The following is a 5,905-nucleotide window of genomic DNA, read 5'->3' on the forward strand; positions in this document are numbered from 1 at the left end:
ATACTCTGTCACCAGATTCATACTCAGTCATTGGGGGATTTTTTTTTTAAGAAGATTTTTTACTTTAGGGTGTATGCGTTCAATGGAAAGACAGAGACAGAGTAACAGAAAGTGAGAAATCACCCCCCCCCAGGGTGGATGACCATACCTCAATTCCCTCTCCCCCATTCTTCTCTTGGGATTTTGGACATGCATGAACATGTGCCCATCATGAGCTTTCAGCCACCAGGTCTGTGACTGGAACTGTAGTCAAATACACTCGGTGGGAATCCAGTTATGTAACTGTTATGCCATCTGCTGGTCCCAGTCACTGGGGACTTCTGAAAGGACTGATACAGTCAAATCCTTTTAGACTCTCCCCAAAGGAGAAAGAAACCAGAGCTTGGCCAGATCATTTGTCTCATTCCCCTGTAAATAGGGTCAGGACCTGCAATTCTTACATGACTTTATTTGAGGAGAAGTGAGGGATGGAAATTCAGTTGAAATGAGAAAGAAGAAATAAGTCTGCAGTGATTATCAGGACCTTAGCAGAATTACTTTCATTGGTAGAATCTTTGGTTAATTTTTAATTGTCTTTGAATAACATTATATTCTGAAAGAGGACTTCAATATTGTTTCCAATCTTCATTTTTATGATTCTAGTCAACCAAATACAATGATACATTATTATCCTTTCCTGAACTTAGTTTATTGGTATGTCTATGTCATTTTCTATAATTTTAATACATTTTAAAAAATGTGATAATATGGCTCCAGTTGGACTGTGTATAGGTTTATTTGAAATTGAGCTAGGGAACCAGCAGTTAGCTTAATGGCTATGTCACTGGACTCCCACGTAGTTGACCATAGTTCGCGTCTCAGACTGAGTGGTTTAAAACTCACACCGGGCACGTGTGCATGCGTCCCCAAGATCCCGAGAGGAGAATGAAGGAGAAGGGATTGTGGCGTGACCATCCCCTCTGGGGTGTGATTTCTCGCTTTCTGTCTCTATGTCTCTTTCTGTCTGGCGAGCGCACGCGCCCTGTAGAGAAAATCTCTCCAAAAAAAAAAGAAAAAGAAAAAGAAAAAAGAAATTGAGCTATTATGTCCTGAATGTGGTAGGAAAAATGGATCTCAAATTCAAAAAAGCGAGCTTCTAGATCATCTTAGCTTTCTTTAGTCTACTTTCTTATTATTTTTCACATTCATATACTTATCAGAGATAACATGAGGTTTTATAGACCTGTAGAACAAGGAGAAAGAGAGGAAAGAGTGACTTGATTCCCTTTAACAAATAACAGCAAATTCCTCAATATGTCACTCAGGCTCATCAGTCACTGAGACTGAGAATATCCTGAAGAGGAACACTCCTTTGTCAGTGGATGATAAAAAATCCTGAGGAAAGGAAACAGGAATCTTTTCTGATATCAAATAAGGCTTCAGATTCTTGGGACCTTCCAGATTTACTAGGATGCCCTGTTATTCATCATCTATTGCTCCCTAGAATATTCAAAGATTCACTCACTTCTGGTGTGACAGTTAAGATTCCAGAAAAAGAAGCCAAGTCACAAAGCAGCTGACATTCCTATTGCTAATGTTGGGGGGATCAATTAAATGCTTCCTGGCAAACCTGTAATTAGACTTTTCTTTAAAAATATATATATATTTTTGCTATAGGGCACATGCACTTGCTGAAGAGACAGAGACAGAAGTGAGAAATTATCCCCTGGATTGGGGGATGGCCACACCACAATCCCTTCTCTTCCATTCTCCTCTCTGAATTTTGGCTGCACACACCCGGCATGAGTTTCAAGCTTCCAGGTCCAGTACTTGAACCCATTGCCGGCCATGTACAGTACCTTAGGCACCTGCTTCCCCACTACCTCCAGAAGTGACCACCCTGGGCAAAGGCAAGATTCTCAACCTCTTGTCCACACCTCAGATCAACACATGCTCCTAGAAGAAAAGTGACCACAGAATTCAACTCACTTTTTGAAGGATCTCTCTGGAGTCTTCTTCCTTTCAGTTTTTGTGGCCTCAACAGGTCTCTTGTTAGTACCTTATATGGGTACTCTTTCTATTGTACTTGATTTTTCTACTTGTTTACAACAAAAACATTTTGAGCCATGAGTTATTGGATCTCACCAAGAAATAGAAGCCAATATATTTTTATTATCATTCATTTATTAGTTCAAATAGTATTTATTGGGATCAGCAGATGGTATAATGGTTATGTTGCTAGACTCCAATATAGTCTAACATGGTTTGAGTCCTGGATTCAGAAGCTTAAAACTCATGTTGGGCACATGTGCATGTGTACCCAAAATCCAAAGAGGAAAATGGAGAAAGGATTGCAGTGTGGCTGTTCCACCTGGGGGTGATTTCTTGCTTTCTGTCTCTCTCTTTCTGTCTCTCTAGTGAGTGCACATGCACAGTAACAAAAATGAAATCCCATTCCTAGGCTTTGCCATGAGAGCTATGAGAGAGAAAACAGCACTCATATAAAAAGATGGAGGGGAGAAACAGGAAACCAAGAAAATCAAGGAAAAGTTGAGATAAATGGTTTAAAATTTAAAATATTCGGGAACCAGCAGTTAGCGTAATGGCTATGTCACTGGAATCCCACGTAGTCGACCACGGTTCACGTCCTGGACCCGGTGGCTTAAAACTCACACCGGGTGCGTGTGCGTGTGTGCCCAAGATCCCATGAGGAGAATGGAGGAGAAGGGATTGCAGCGTGACCATCCCCCCTGGGGGTGATTTCTCACTTTCTGTCTCTCTGTCTCTGTCTGTCTGGCGAGCGCACGCGCCCTATAGCAAAAACCTCTCCAAAAAATAAACTTAGGATATTCTACTTATTATTGACCATAGAGCCAAAAGATGTAGCAAAAGTGGATCTGACAAGATGACTGTTATGGAAAAGGTGTATTTATTGTTTCATAAGAAATTCAGCTTTTCAGTCGGGCACAAAGTATTTTTCTGGATCATTTCTGGAGGCTCTGCGGATTATAACAAGAAAATGGTGGCCCAGAGGGAATGGACCCCGATGGTGTAATTGAGAGCAACCAGAATGAAATTGTTGATAACTTTACTGATATGAATTTAAAGGAGTCTCTTCTTTGGAGTATCTTTGCTTTTGGTTTTGAGAAGCCTTCAGCTATTCAACAGAGAGCTATTATTCCTTGTGTTAAAGATACAAAAGGTAATTCTGGCATTTGGAAACTATATGGGAGTAACTTGTTATGGCTGCATTGGTGGAACTAATGTTTGAAATGAAATGCAAAAACTGCATAGGTGATATCTTTCTCCAAAATGGATCAAAATGTTTGTTTTGGATGAAACAGATGAAATGTTGAGCTGAGGGTTTAAGGATCAAATCTATGAGATTTTCCAAAAATTAAATACAAGTTTTCAGGTTGTTTTGCTTTCTGCCACAATGCCAACTGATGTATTGGAAGTGACCAAAAAAATTCATGAGAGATCTGATTCGAATTCTGGTGAAGAAGGAAGAATTGAACCTTGAAAGAATCAAATAGTTTTATATTAATATTGAAAGAGAGGAATGGAAGCTGGATATACCGTGTGACCTGTATGAGACTCTGACCATTACACAGGCTGTTATATTTCTCAATACAAGGCGCAAGGTGGACTGGCTCACTGAGAAAATGTGTGCCAGAGATTTCACAATTTCTGCTCTGCATGGTGACGTGGACCAGAAAGAAAGAGATGTTATCATGAGAGAATTCTGGTCAGGGTCAAGCCATGTTCTGATCACTAATGACTTGTTGGCTCATGGGATTGATGTGCAACAAGTGTCTTTGGTTATAAACTGTGACCTACCTACTAATCGTGAAAACTACATTTACAGAATTGGCAGAGGGGGTCGTTTTGGGAAGAAAGGTGTGGCTATAAACTTTGTTACTGAAGAAGACAAGAGGATTCTTCGTGACATTGAGACTTTATACAATACTACAGTGGAGGAAATGCCCATGAATGTGGCTGACCTTATTTAATTCCTGGGATGAGATAGTTTTGAATGCAGTGCTTGCTGTTGCTGAATAGGCAATCACAACGTGCATTGTGCTTCTTTCTTTGAGAATATTTGAATCTTGTCTCGATGTTCATAACAAATCAGAAATACAGATTTTGATAGCAAAGCGACATTAGTCGTGAGCTCTTGTGAGGAAAGTCATTGGCTTTATCGTCTAGAGTAGGACTGTTGGGGTGGGTATAAAAAAAGATGGGGGCTGGAAAATCCTCTTTTCTTAGAAATTTTTTTACTAGTTATGTAGAGATGGTTGTATTAGATGTTCTCTATCATTTAATAATATACTTGTGGACTAAAATATATAGTGCTGTATAAAATCAGCCAATTATGTTAAACTAGCATATCTGCCTTTATTGTGTTATTAGCCTGAATAGTAAGGCCTTTAAAATAATTTTTTTAGAAAGTATTTGAATGTGTTTTGTTTGGTATTGTATTTATTCAATAAAGTATTTAATTAGTGCTAAAAATAAGAAATTCAAACACACATATAAAATATTCTATTACAAAGCTGGTTGTCTCTAACTGGAGAAAGAGCCATGTAACCTCTTCAAATCTTGGGTACTCACAAAACTTCTGGACTTAATGTTGAGTTTTTCTTTAAGTGTATTTATTTACACTTTACATGAACAAGAAAGAGAGAGACAGTGATAGCACCCCCAACCGAGTCCTGACACTGCAATCCACTCAAAGCCCAGAGCCCTAGCCAGCCCTGGATCATGGGCAAGTACATGGTCAGTGTACTTAGGAGATCTCCAGTCAGGGACACAAAACCTTCCCACGTAGGACAGTCTTGCATGGCATCTTGTTTTACCACTGTGTGAACTCAGTCCTATTGCTATGTAGCTCTATTGTTACAATGAATGTAGAAAGGATACAACTGAAAAATGCTTGTGACCAGCAGCTAGTGTAATGGCTATGTCGCTGGACTCCCATGTAGACAATCGCAGTTCGAGTCCCGGACCCGGTGGCTTAAACTCATGCTTGGCGCATGTACGTGCATGCCCAAGATCCCAACAAGAGAATGGAGAAGGGATTGTGGCGTGGCCATCCCCCCTGGGGGTGATTTTTTGCTTTCTGTCTCTCTGTCTCTCTCTGTCTGTCTGGCAAGCACACACGCCCTATAGCAAAAAACCTCTCCCCCTGAAAAAAAACAAAAACAAAAGCAAACAAAAAAAAAAAGAAAAATGCTTTATCTGTGAAGAAAATTGGCAAGAGGTAGGTTCAAAATTTCAGTGAACTTGGGGAGACAAGGCATTGGACTCCCACATAGATGACCACAGTTCAAGTCCTGGACCTGGTGACTTGCTTTCTCACTTTCCCAATTTTTCTCTCTCTCTGGTCAAATTAAAAAATAATAATAAATACAATAAAATAAATAATTATTTTAAAATAAATGCACTTGGACTCCATTGCAAATATGTATTCTAAGTAAATGAACATACATAATTCAGTGACACTCAAAGTTTCATGGTTATTATCACTTGGGAATTTTTTTTAAACCTGATGCCCATGTCTTAATGATAGGCATTGACTCAAGGTCTTCCTGTTTGGGGATTACTTTGGAGGAGAGAAAAAATTTAAAATAGGTGTGATCTCTGCTATTGTCTGAGACATAATGACTTTGTTCTACAACTGTAAACAAGCCATTTTAATTTCTTGAAGTTTTTAATTCACATAACAGGATCTAGTAACTATTTTATTATCTGGATCATATGTATCTGACACATATGTGCTTATACTATAGGTGCATCTCAGTCACTGAAAGAGAATATCAGTATATAATTCAAAGATATTACATTTGGAAATCCCCTTTTGAGAAAAGAAATTTCTTGACTTAGAAATCAGTTTGCGCTCATTTCTCTTGACCTTTACAGTATC

At 39.0% G+C, this 5,905-nt stretch overlaps 1 pseudogene; it reads left to right on the plus strand.

Annotated features, from left to right (window-relative positions):
* Positions 1-2,884: 2,884 nt before the first annotated feature.
* LOC102497396 (eukaryotic initiation factor 4A-II pseudogene) lies at positions 2,885-4,051 on the plus strand (annotated as a pseudogene).
* Positions 4,052-5,905: the final 1,854 nt, after the last annotated feature.

This window comes from Tupaia chinensis, unplaced genomic scaffold, assembly GCF_000334495.1.
Source record: "Tupaia chinensis unplaced genomic scaffold, TupChi_1.0 Scaffold000293_1, whole genome shotgun sequence".
Taxonomy (NCBI): domain Eukaryota; kingdom Metazoa; phylum Chordata; class Mammalia; order Scandentia; family Tupaiidae; genus Tupaia; species Tupaia belangeri.